Here is a 13,721-nt window from a genome sequence, read left to right as displayed (position 1 = left end):
AATTTCATTCCAATGGGAAAGAAGTCATATTGAGAGGGTTATCGAGTGGAGCACCTAAGGCGGTCTCTGCAAAGAGGATGGAGAGGACTTTTCGAAGAGGACAAGTAACATGGGCAGCAGGAGTCATAATCCAACCAACAAGCTCTCCAAAGAATCAAGATAATTTCCATTTTGAAATTCAAAATATTCTTGATAAGCATAGTATAGTTTTCAATGATTTGCCTCCAGGATTACCACCAGATAGAGGGTTTGAGCATGTTATAGAGTTAGAACAGGGTGCCAAACCAGTTATAACAACCCCATACCGCCATCCAAGAGGTTATAAGGAAGAAATTGAAAAAACTATTAAAGAACTCCTGGACATGGGATTCATAAGGCCTAGCTCTAGTCCATTTGCATCATCTGTGGTACTTGTCAAGAAAAAGGATGGTACAATGAGAATGTGTATAGACTACAGGGCTCTAAACAAGAAGACCATAAAAAATAGGTATCCCATACCAAGCATAGATGAACTCATTGATGAGTTACATGGTGCTTTATACTTCTCAAAAATTGATTTAAGATCAGGCTACCATCAAATCCGAATGAGGAGTGAAGATGTGGAAAAGACTGCTTTTAGATGTCACTATGGGCACTTTGAATTTCTTGTTATGCCATTTGGACTCACTAATGCACCTGCAACATTCCAATCTTGTATGAATAAGGTATTCAGTCAGCATCTTCGAAAATTTGTTTTGGTATTTTTTGATGATATCTTGATATACAGTAAAACATGGGAAGAGCATCTAAAGCACATAGACACTGTTTTGGGAATCTTGGAGCAGCAATCCTTCTATGCTAAGCTATCTAAATGTGAGTTTGGTTTGATAGAGATCCTATATTTGGGACATATTATAAGCTCTAAAGGAGTACAGGTTGATCAACAAAAAATCCAGGCAATTTTGGATTGGCCTCCACCCACTAATCTTACACAGTTGAGAGGTTTCTTCGGGTTGTGTAGCTACTATAGGAGATTTGCCAAGGGATTTTCTTAGCTTGCTGCCCCCTTGACTGATTTGACAAAGAAAGAAGCTTTTGTTTGGACAGAAGAGGCACAAAAAACATTTGATAAGCTTAAGGAGGTAATGAGTTCATGCCCTGTGCTTGCAATTCCATATTTCTCTTTACCTTTTGTTGTTGAATGTGATGCTTCGGGAGAAGGTATAGGGGCTGTCCTAACTCAAAGGGGACATCCAATAGCATTTGAGAGTCAAAAATTAAATCAATCAGAGAAAGGGTACTCCATCTATGATAAGGAAATGTTGGCAATCATGCATGCACTTCATAAGTTTAGACAATATTTGGTATGTGGGAGATTCATTGTAAAGACAGACCATAATAGCCTCAGGTTCTTCTTGAACCAAAGGGATTTGAATGATCATCAACAAAAATGGGTAAGCAAATTGTAAGCTTATGATTTTGATATTGAATACATGAAAGGAAAGAATAATGTGGTTGCTGATGCTCTCTCAAGAAAACCCACTTTGTGTTCCTTATCATCTATCTCTGGTGATTGGAAAGTCTCCATAATTTTAGAGTATGCTAAAGATTCATTTGCCACCAAGGTTTTGGATAAGTTAGTGGATGATAACAGGTACAAGGTTGTTGATGAATTGATTTATTACAAGAACAGGATCTTCTTAGTGCCAGGGTCAAAAACTAAGGAGAGGATATTGAGGGCCTTTCATGACACACCTTTGGCTGGTCACCAGGGATACTTCAAGACATACAGGTAAATTCGAGAGCGGTTTTCATGGAAGGGTATGAAGGAGGATGTCCTTAAACACATTAAGGAATGTATGGTATGCCAACAAAGCAAGAGTGAGCAAAATTTTCCTGCAGGGTTGTTGCAGCCACTTCCTATTCCCCAACAAAAATGGGAAAGTATTTCCATGGATTTCATCACTGGGTTGCCCAAGGTTCAAGGTAAGGATTGCATATATGTGGTGGTAGATAGATTAACTAAGTATGCACATTTCTTTCCTATCACATCTGATTTCAAGGCATCACAAGTGGCCGAATTGTTCTTCAAGGAAATTTTTAGATTACATGGTTTGCCTAGAAACATTGTTAGTGACCGGGACAGTAGATTCCTCAGCTCTTTTTGGAAGGAGCTCTTTCATTTGGCAAGAACTGAACTCACTCCCAGTACTAGCTATCACCCTCAAACAGATGGACAAACAGAGATAGTTAATAAATGGATAGAAGGATATTTGAGGAACTATGTTTCAAATCAACAACATGCTTGGGTGAAATGGTTACACCTAGGGGAGTATTGTTACAATACATCTCATCACATGTCTATTGGTATGCCTCCTTTTTGTGCTCTTTATGGTTATGATGCCCTTTCCTTTGTTGAACTAATACTTTTCGATAGCAGAGTACCCGCAACAAGTGATTTCATCAAGCAAAGCCAAGACATAATAAGGTCCCTCAAGGATAATCTACAACATGCACAAAACCAACAAAAGATATATGCTGATAGGAAAAGGATTGAAAGATCTTTTGAGGTGGGAGATTTGGTATTTGTTAGGTTGCAGCCATATAAGCAAAGCACCTTGAAGAGAAGTGGGGCAGAGAAACTCAAGCCAAGGTTCTATGGGCCTTATAAAATCATCAAGAAAGTAGGAGAGGTAGCTTATGAATTGGAGCTCCCACCAAACAGAAAAATACATAATATTTTTCATGTATCTTGCTTAAACAAGGTTCTAGGCCAGCAAACCATAGTATCTACAGAATTACCACCTCTTGATGATGAAGGGAAATTAGTTTTGATACCAGAAGAGATTTTGGATACAAGAGAGAAAAGGTTGAGAAATAGGAGCATCATAGAGCATTTGGTCAAATGGAAAGGATTACCACTAGAGGATGCAACTTGGGAAGGAGAACATATTCTTGAGAATTCCAACCTTCATTGCTTGAGGACAAGCAATATTTGGGAGGGGAGGACTTGTCATGTCCTCTATTCAAATAATTTAAAAAAAAAAACTTTGTTAAGGCAGGCAGGCTCCAAAAAGGTGAAATTTCGGAAAAAGGGGTTAATCTTTGGAAACCAATGGACTAATAAATAAAAATTATTATTAAATTATATTTAATTAACCCCTCTTGGACGTGAGTTAGGGTTATGCCCTCTTTAAAAGGGGTTTGGAGGCATTTTGGGCTCATTCTACATCTTGATTCTTGCTAATTTTCTTGTTGTTCTTCAGAGGCTGCCAAACCTGTGGAGAAGGAGACCCAAGAATGAGAGTTTGCAGGTTTCCAAGAAGGCTAAGGATGGGAGTTTGAAGCCATTCCATGTGCATGCTCATACAGAGTTTTCCTTTGTGCTGAATAGTGCCGATTTGGGTGTTTTCGGGGTTGTTTTTGGTTTGAGTTTGAGTTTTCAGTTGAGTGTTTCATATCAGTTAGGTTTGCTACTGTATTTCAGACTTTATGATGTTAAAATAGAGCTAAATATATGTATTGGATCGTGATTAAACTTCTGAGATAGTTTATGAGTGTTTTGTGGTGTTTCCGGGCATTTTTGTGTTAATTTCGGGAGCCTGATTGAGCATAGTTTTGCCCTACATTTGTGAGTTGTTGTGTAAAGGCTATACAAATATGGAAATGTCATTTTGTAGGCTGTTATGCTGCTGAAATTTCTGTAAAAATGTCCATTTTCAGATTTATTAATAATTTGTGAAGTTGTGAAGTTTTTGGCACTAATTTGGACATACTCGATTTGGGTTTTATTGGGAAATTGGCAGATCTTTGTAATATTGGTTGTTTGATTTTAAAGTTCTGATTTGAGGCTGGAAATATCAATAAAAATCAGTAAAGGGACATTTCAGATCAACTACATTAAGGTACTTGTTATACATAATTTTAGCCCATTTATGTTCCCTTTCTAAAAAATGGCGTCAGGTAAGTTTTTCCCCTAATGCTTCATTTTGTCAATTCAATTTTTTTATACCTAGACCTCCTAACTCCTTTGTCTTACATATATTATCCATCTTATGAGGGCCAATCTTTTTGAGGCATCACAATCATTCCAAAGGAAGCTTCTAAGTTTTGCCTCAAACTTTTTATTAATATGTTTAGATAAAGGAAGGCAAGATAGCAGATAAGTTGGGAGGGCAGACAACACCGATCTAATCTTGGTTACTTTACTAGCTTTTGTAAGCCATTTATCTTTCTAGCCTCATATCCTATCATCCAATCTATCTAGAGTACTTTGCCACACTTTATTGGATTTACTACCTTTTTCTGACTCAATTCCTAGGTATTTACAAGAGAATGTGCCTCTTTTATACCCCATGATGCTATAGATTTATGTTTCCATTTCTGGTTTGATATTAATGAAAAAGATTTTAGATTTTGTTGCATTCACTTTTTGACTTGACGCTTCCATATACTGTTGAATGACAAACCTAATGTTTAGGATTTCTTTTGTAGTACTTTCACTTGGCAGAATGGTATCGTTTGCATATTGTTAGTGGGTAATGTTGGGGATATTTTCAGTTATAGTAGTTCCATTTATTCTCCCCTCATTGTGAGCCTTAGTAATTGCTCTCCCAAAGGCTTCTGCCATAATAATATATAGGAACAGAGATAAAGGATCTCCTTGTCTAATGCCTATAGAAGTGTCAAAAAAACCTTTAGGGGTCCCATTAATAAGTACTAAATTTTTTGTAGTGGAGATACACTGGTAGATGAAATTAATCCATTGGTGCAAGAATCCAAAGGCTTCTAAGGTTTTACATAAGAACCTCTAATAAACCATATCATAAGATTTTTGGATGTCCAATTTCATGAACATGCTTGCCACTTTATTCTTATTGGCTGAATGTAACATTTCTTGAATGATAAGAATTTTATCTAGGATCAATCTACTTGGAACAAAGTCAGTTTGTTCTTCTGATATAATCTTGGGGAGAATCATTTTAAGTCTATTTGCTAAAATTTTAGGTAAGATTTTTTATATATAGTATTGCATAGAGCTATAGGTCTAAAATCCCCAAGGTTTTTAGGTTCACCTTTTTTAAGAATCAAGGTGAGAAAGGTGTAGTTGATTTCAAAAAACAATGATCTGCCATTTCTTGATGCTTCAATAGCTTTCCAAAGGTCAACACCAATAATGTCCCAACATTTTTGGTAGAAGAAGGTCTGTAATCCATCTGGACTAGGAGATTTGTCAGGGTTCATGCTGAATAACACCAATATGACTTCTTCCAAGGAAATAGGTTTGTTTAATGTTTTGTTATCTTCTAACATAACCACTTTAGGTATGGCTTTGAAATTTTTTGCTTGAGCTACCCTATTCGAGAAATCATAGTTGTTTAGTATATTTTGAAAGCGACTTACAAAGATTTCAACTATTTTGTTTGGGTTTTCAGTAATAGTACCCAATGGATCTTTGATTTTTAATAATTTTCTTTTAGCTCTATTGTGTAGGGTGGAATATGGATTTTTTTTGTATTTCAGTCTCCTTCTGCTAACCATTTTTCTCTTGACTTTTGTCTCCAAAAGACTTCTTCATTTGCCAATACACTTTCTTGCTTAGCAAGTAATTCTTTTTCTAGATAAAAGTTGTCGCTATCCATCCCCTTTTTAATTACTTTTGAATGTAGTTCTTTTAATCTTTCCTCAATCTCTAATTTTTCTTTAAATATATTATTAAAGTGTTCTTTGTTCCATTTAAGTATATTTTTTTAGGCATTTTCATTTTGGAGACAAAAATATTCATTTTAGAACCTTTAAAATTACCTTGATTTCACCATTCTTTAATAAGTTCCAGAAAGTTTTTGTCTAAAAACCACTTTTTTTGCACTTGAAAGGGTTTCTAATAGGTTTAAAAGGTTTAGAGAATTCAATACGAACAAGGTAGTGGTCTGATCCTGCTATTGGTAGAATTGAGGATTGGATATTGAAATTAAAATCACTTATTCCTCCTTTGAGAAAAAATCTATCTAGTTTCTTAGCTATATAAGAGAAATCTTTCCTTCTATTATTCCATGTGAACTTCCCATTATTAAGTGGGATGTTGAGCAAGTTGTTTAGGTCAAACCAGTTTTTAAAATCTTTTGATGCTTGAGAAGTTTGATGGGTGCCATCGAATTTTTCATCTATATTTAAGATAGTATTAAAATCACCACCTATGAGGATCAGTTCATTACTATGGTTATTGATAAATATGCTAATTTTGTCCCATAAGAGTTTTTTTATCAATATTATAGATTAGACCATAAATGTTTACTAAAATGAGTTGTAGGTTAGTTTTGATGCTTTTGACTTTGCTACTCATCCAAGAATTATTTAATTTTACTATATTTAGAGTAACTTTCTTGGGATTCCAAATCATACCTAAACCTCCTAAGGCTCCTCTAGATTCATGTAGGTTAACGTTCCAACTACCTAGCTTCTTTTCTAGCTTGGTTCCTTTTTCCTTATCTAATTTTATTTCTTGTAGTATAATAATTTTAGATTTAAATTGTTTTAAGTTTTGCTTTAGTAATCGTTTCTTAATAGGGGCATTTAAACCCCTAGCATTCCAAGTGGTGATCTTCATACTTCCTTGGGAAGGATCTTCCCCTTCCCTATATTAAGTAATTAGCTGATCTCTTGCTACTCTTTTGCTTGCCTGTCAGCTTCTTTGAGCTCCTTGAGAGATTTCCTACCTCTTTTAGCTTTTATTTTGCCATACTTGGGAGAAATTATCCCTTCTTGGTTCATCTGAATGCCCAATTGCTCTATGTTCTCCTGCTCATTTAAAGTAATTTTGAATTGTTTTCTTTCTTTTTCATCTTTATCTTTATTTTCTAGTTCTTGTAATGATCATCTATGAGTTTATCATTTGATGATGGTAGCTTCCTGAAGCCACCCTCTTCAAAGTCATCACCTTGGACTGTCATTGGTAAATCTTCGGTTATTTGCAAGGTTTTACTATTTTTGTCTTCATCCTCAATAATTAGTAGATCCCTCTTTAAGTCTTCAAAAGTGTAGTTGTCTCCACCTAGCTTCAAAACTTGTTGCAATAGTTCCTCTTTTTGTATTTCACTACTCTTATCTATATTCTCAAAGCTGAATACTTGAATTAGTTCCTCATTTAATAATTCCAAATTATCTTTCTCAGTCTCATTTGAAATTACCTTTTCCAAATCTTCATCCTTTGTCGAATCATTGTTTAAAAAGTCTTGAAATTCTTGTGTTAAAGTTCTTTTTCTCTTGCTCTAGTTTCTTCCCTTTGCCTTATGCTCACTAAAATTAAGATCAGGGGATTCTATTCTTGAGGATGGAGTTTGCCCAAATTTGATGAACCTATTTGTTGTTTCTTTATTAGTGATTCTGGTTTCTTTCACAAGATCTTCTATCTGTTTCTATGGAGTTTCCATGTCCTCTTCTATAAGCTTTCCCTATTCTGGACCTTCATCCACAAATAGGAGGCTTTTTTCTATTTCTTCAATACTATTGACCAAGTTACCCAATGGCTTTTTGTCTTAAGGTTTCACCTTTTTTTCTACTGATTTTTCCTCCCCATTTATGAATGTTGTATCCTTGTCCTTTTTAACTTTTTTTGATGTTTTCTTGAATTTTTTTTTTCTGTTGATGACTATTCCTTGTCACCTTATGTTATCCAAGTTTTGAGTAATTTTTCCTTTTCCTTTGCTGGGTTCTTTGTAATTTTGATTTACAGAAGTAGTCTATATTTTTAAAATAGGACTGATTCCTTTACAATCCTTTGTATTTGTAAATTCAATAACTTCTTTTTTATTTTCTAATATTAAGAGTTTTTCCTTTTCTATACTTTGAAATTCTTTCTTTTTAGCCTCCTGTGTTATCTCTACTACTCTCTTTTGTTCTTTCTTGGAAATTGGAGGTGAGCTGCTTCTAATATTTGTTGATGGATATGATAGTGTTGTCTTATCTTTTTTGACTGCATCACTCTCAAATTGTGACTTTGCTTTCCCTATTGTATCCTGGCAAGTCTTTAGGTGGTCTTTCTCACATATGGTATCCATCTGATACTCTCTTTGATTCCTTATGTTCATCATAGGGAATGTATTTTTGAGATCTGCAGTTAATTGCAAGTTTTTGAAGAAAATTTTCCTTTCATTATCTAGTTTAATTATCTCTGAAATTTTACCTTCACATCTATGATAATTTAAATTATAAATAGCTCTGTTTGTTATTACTTTAATCGGTTTGAATTCTATATTATTTACCTTACAATTGATAAGAAGTTTGATATTATTGCAATATATAAAAGATGCATTCATTCTAATCAAATCACCAATTAAGAGTCCTATTTTCCTAATAATTTTTACATGCATTAGTTTCGGTGGGAGGGATTGAAGAGAGATCCGAGTTGGGATCAAGAAATTTAACATTTTTTGCTTACAATTCGGCATCTACTCAAAGAATTTCACAACATATTCTTTAGAGTAATAGACATAAACAAAGAGAAAGTCCTTTTTAACATTTTCATCATTACAATGAATGTATACTAATCTATCAACATGGTGAGAGATGCTTACTTGGTTGTTGCAGAATTCCTATAGCCAATTGGTGAGATGGATCATTTCTGATTTTGGCTTGTTCCAGAAGACAAATATACCAACATTTTGGAACTCCTACCAATGGTCTTTGCTAGCTTTATCACTAATAATGAGGAATTTTCCTTAGATTTAATGAAATATGGTTTATGAGCCGAGAGAGGTTGAGTGATAGGATGAATGAGAGATTTGGATAAAGAGTTCCTGCAATGAGGAGGAATATATGTATTGGGTGCAATAAAGGGGGAATTGAGACTTGTGATCTTAGACTTCCAAGGGCGACTCTTATAAGGATTTGGGGAATCATCAGACGAATTAGATAAAAAACCTATTTGTTGAGAATAAAAAGAATTATCAAGGCTTGCCATAGAGAAAATGATAGGGTAAATACTATGTGAGCCCAAGGAGTTGAAAAGTTTGGGAGATTCATAAATTTGGGGTTTTACCAAACGTTTACTAATCTTTCCCAAATAGGAGTAGGGCGAAGAGACTTGTTTTGAGTCCACATTGGCTCGGGTGCTGACATTCCTGATCACTTTTGTCAAAGTCTGGAACCCTATCCTTTCTGTTGTGTTTGCTAGAATTTCTACTGAAGTGGCCCCTAAATTTTTGAGATTAAATCGCTTCAAATCTAGATGTTCCAGATCATTTTGCTCATCTACGGCTGAAAGCGAGTTCGTTGTTTGTACAATAAAATTGGCCTTTGCATGGAGATTTTTATTGAAGAGGGGTAAATCAGTGCAGATTCTCCGTAATGTTTTCTTCTCCTTGCTAGGGTTTTGGGATTTCGGGTCTTTAAACACATAATTCACATTTTTCGCATTAATGTCTACTTGGCTTGCTACTTTTTGGATCCCAAAATGTTATAAATATAATAATATAATAATATATTTAAGATATTTAAATATTATATATATATATATATATATATATATATATATATATATATATATATATATATCCAATTAAAATTATTTTTATAAAACTATTTTATAATCTAAACTTCTATCATATATAGAAAATATTATTAAACTTAATAATACTCTATTTAAATATACTATATAGTAAATATAATGTAAAAAATTGAAAAAATCTAAAATAAATATAGATTTTTGTGTTTTGAATAGAAAAACTTATCTTTTGCCTTTAACTAAGGGTGTGGCCCATTAGGGGGGCTATAGGATCTATTTTTATGGAGCGGGTGGTCCCATGAGACCAAAAGAAGTTTTGCTACAAGATTAATTGAAATCTTCTCCTAAATAATAATAGCCCTTACTTTTTAGAATGTAAATTTGAGCTGGTGGAAAAGGTGGGGGCTAGAAATTGCTCCACCAACTTAAGCTTTTCTTTTGCCACTTGTCAATCATATACTAGTTTCTATTTCTTTATTAATAATTTTAAAAAACATTTCTATTTATTTAGTAAGTGAATGAAATATGTAAAGATAAAAATAATTAATGAGACCGCCTGCTTTCATAAATTATGGGGCTTAACATTTTCAAAAATAACTTCATTACAAAATTCATAAGACCTTTCACTTTAAAATAATCCTAAAAAATCTCTAGAACACTCACTGAATTTTTTTAGGAAGCCTCCTCCATGGAACCGCACCCTAACTAACTTAAAATTAAAAGACAAAAAGCAAAAAAAACAATATAATATACAACCGTATTACATAAATTTGTATTTTATTCCGCTTGGCCATAGCCCTTGTGCTATTCTAAAATAGTTGAAAAGTCGCATAAAGATTTTCATATATTTTCTACATGCAAAGCCATATATTTCAATACAATACAAGGTATATTCATCAAGAGAAAGAAATCAACCTACAAAACTGATCTGAGCAAGACCGATTTTTTTTCTTCGAACATTTTACAGCAAATTTGGCCGAGTTTTATAGGGCGGAGGCGGCCATTGCGATGATTTCTCTCGCATTCTAAATCAAAGGAACTGCCGGTAAGCCCACTTCTTTAGAATCAGAAATATCCGCTGTTAATGGTTCTTTCCTATGCTAGATTTATTTTTCATCAATTTTATTTGGCCGAACAGCAAATAGGCAAACCCTGGGGTTTCCATATATAGTCATCGAAGTCTGAAAGGCCAATCTAGCAAAGCAAAAATAATAGGCTACCCCTCCAAATTCTGTTCCTCGAAGAATGCTAATATTTGGACCTAGCATTATATGGCCCGTAATTCTATCATTGTAACTAAGCTTTGGTTCTCATATGTTAGCCATTGATGGTATTGTTGAAATTTAAGTTGCGGCGGTTGGAAGTTTGGGCGGGATTTAAAATCTCAGACCAGTTGGATTTTATATGCATCAGGGTAATTTTATCTTTTTTCATTGTATGTGGCAGGTGGATTGACAAGACAGAGAGGAGTAGTTACCTGTAACAGGTCTTTTGTGTTCTAGGGGTAGACTCACTTTTTGTCCGCAAAGCAAAAATGGCTCGTAATGAAGAGAAAGCACAGTCTATGTTGAATAGGTTCCTGGCCTTCAAAAATGAAGAGAAAAAGAAACCCAAGGAGAGACGTCCGTACTTGGCCTCCGAGTGCCGAGACTTGGCAGAAGCGGATAAGTGGCGCCAGCAAATAATCAGAGAGATAGGAAAGAAGGTGATGGAAATTCAGAACCCAGGGCTTGGTGAACATCGGCTGCGAGATCTTAATGATGAAATTAACAAGTTGATCAGGGAAAAGAGGCATTGGGAAGCGCGTATTGTTGAACTTGGCGGTCCAAATTATACAAAAGCTGGGGCAAAAATGACTGATTTGGAAGGAAATGAAGTTGATGTACCGAATCCCAGCGGTAGGGGTCCAGGCTACAGATATTTTGGTGCTGCCAAACACCTACCTGGTGTGAAGGAGCTGTTTGAAAAGCCTCCAGAGGCCAAGAAGAGGAGATCCAGGTATGAAATTTACAAGCGTATTGATGCAAGTTATTATGGCTATAGGGATGAAGAGGATGGGATTTTAGTGAATGTTGAGCGTGTTGCAGAGGAGGAGATGCGATCTAGGGCACTGAAAGAATGGCAGAGAATTGAGGCCATTAAGAGAGAAGCAAGGAAAACAGTCAAGAGCGGTGAGGTTGCTGCAGTGAAACCTATCCTGTACGAAGAAGAAGAGGAGATCCCGGAGGAGGACAAACAAGATAGAGGAAACCAACAACAGAAAGAACGAGAATTCATTGCTCATGTGCCTCTTCCAGATGAAAAAGAAATTGAGCGAATGGTTGTAGAGAAGAAGAAACATGAGCTTCTTAGCAAATATGCAAGTGAATATCTTTTGGAAGAACAAGTTGAGGCTAAGAAAATGCTCAATATTCAGCGATAATATGGGAAAATTTTGTGTGTATTCATATTTTCTTTCGCTTCCTTTGGCAGTTTGATAAAACAAATGAATTGATTCCTCTGTTTTTGTAGCTTTCTCTCATTTAAGCTTTGCTATAATTTCATTCTCTCATGGGAATCTCTTATTTTGATTCAGCATATGTCTTCAAATAATAAGAGGAGCCTGGATGCATATCGTAATATAATTTTCTCGTGATAAAATCTAGGTGTGCCACACTATGTGGCTTTGCTTCATTCTGCCTGTTATTTTTTTTTGATAAATAGATTAAATGAAAGGAATTGGTATGGAAATGGGACACTGCTATGTACACCTACACTAAATGACGATCATTAGAATTCATAATGCATCTCAATATGTTATCTGCAGTGGATACATGAAAGATAACAACTCAAAACAATTTAGACGGTCTAGGCAGGACTGAGGATCTTTTACACCGTTGGCCCTCGAGAGATGTAATACTTTACCAAATCAATCGGAAAAGTTGGAGTGTATTGTGATTTCCTCTTTTGGGATTACACTAAATTTTGCCCTAGAAGCACAAGTTCAATAAAAACAAGAGGTGTAATATAGTTAGAATTTCAACTTTACTAATAAATATGTCTTCAGCACAAGTTTAATAAATGCGAGACAACAAATTTGACATAATTCTACCAAATATTCTCTAAGGGTTTGGGTAATGTTTAGATGCATATATTTCACTAATCATTTCAGTCTATTTAAATAAATCATTTAAGAAGTCAAGAATCAATAGTTCTATTTCTATAAATTAGAATAAGGGTTAGAGAGGAAGTGTGTTAGGATGCCCTAAGTTCACCACAACTAAGCTCAAGTGTGCAATGTATCCAAACCCAACCTCTTGGCCCCAAGTGGCAGGAGCTCTTGTCCATCCAGCAAGAGGTCGGCTACTAAGCAAGAGAATATGCACCTGCCACCCTAATAACTCCAAAATTAAGGCGCACCACAACCAAGCTTAAGAGCACGGAGAATCCAAACTCAACCTCTTGGCCTCAAGTGGCAGGAGCTCTTGTCCATCCAACATGAGGCAGGCTACTTAACTGGGGAATTCACACCTGCTACCCTATTGAGGTCCTCCCTAATCCTTTCATGGTTGTTTACAGGAGATCACAATATAACTGACCAATTACTATCACTACAAATTAGATATAGGGGTTATAAATGCAAGCACAAAATATTAATAGATTATATATTTTTAATCTTATCATAATCTTATCATAATCTTATCATAATCTTGCATACAACAAATGAATAAGATCACTATTGTCTACAATATATAGTAGTTTCTAATCTGATTGATCTATATGTTTGATCTGTTAAAGTTTGGTAGCTACAGGAGCTATCCTCTATATCTATGATGGTTGTCTATCAGAAGTTGTAATCTTCATCAGCGTTGTTGCTTTATTTGTTTGCTGGATGAAAGTCTTCATTCATTGCAGTCCAGTCATTTAATAAAGACTTTGCATAGATGAGAGGAAAATTGGCATCTGAACCTGTGTGCACGAAGTTGTAATACTTAAAAGCAGTCATATTGGAAGTAAAAGGGTAAATCCAAGCTAGACAAGTGTGGGAATTAAAACTTTATTGTCATTCAGTGTTTACCAAGTCAATTTTTTTTAGGACATAACAAGACAAGTGGGGGCATTAAAAATTTATTCTCTTAGAGTTTGAACTCTCTACTTCACAACTTTTGATACTATAACTATACATGTCAGTGTATAAAAAATTCATTACCTTTTAGGGTGTGAACACTCAACTTCACATCTTTCAATATTGTATGTAGTG

At 34.9% G+C, this 13,721-nt stretch overlaps 1 pseudogene across 1 annotated transcript; it reads left to right on the top strand.

The window, feature by feature from the left end:
• Positions 1-10,376: 10,376 nt before the first annotated feature.
• LOC149540913 (uncharacterized) lies at positions 10,377-11,991 on the top strand (annotated as a pseudogene). Its single transcript, XR_016356453.1, has 2 exons — positions 10,377-10,526; positions 10,928-11,991. The product of XR_016356453.1 is annotated as an uncharacterized LOC149540913 (transcript).
• Positions 11,992-13,721: the final 1,730 nt, after the last annotated feature.

This window comes from Cupressus sempervirens, chromosome 9 (assembly GCF_028749045.1).
Source record: "Cupressus sempervirens isolate cs-2001-9-10 chromosome 9, ASM2874904v1, whole genome shotgun sequence".
Lineage (NCBI taxonomy): Eukaryota > Viridiplantae > Streptophyta > Pinopsida > Cupressales > Cupressaceae > Cupressus > Cupressus sempervirens.
The sequence above is the reverse complement of the archived record's forward strand: the minus strand, read 5'-3'. Positions and strand labels throughout refer to the sequence as shown.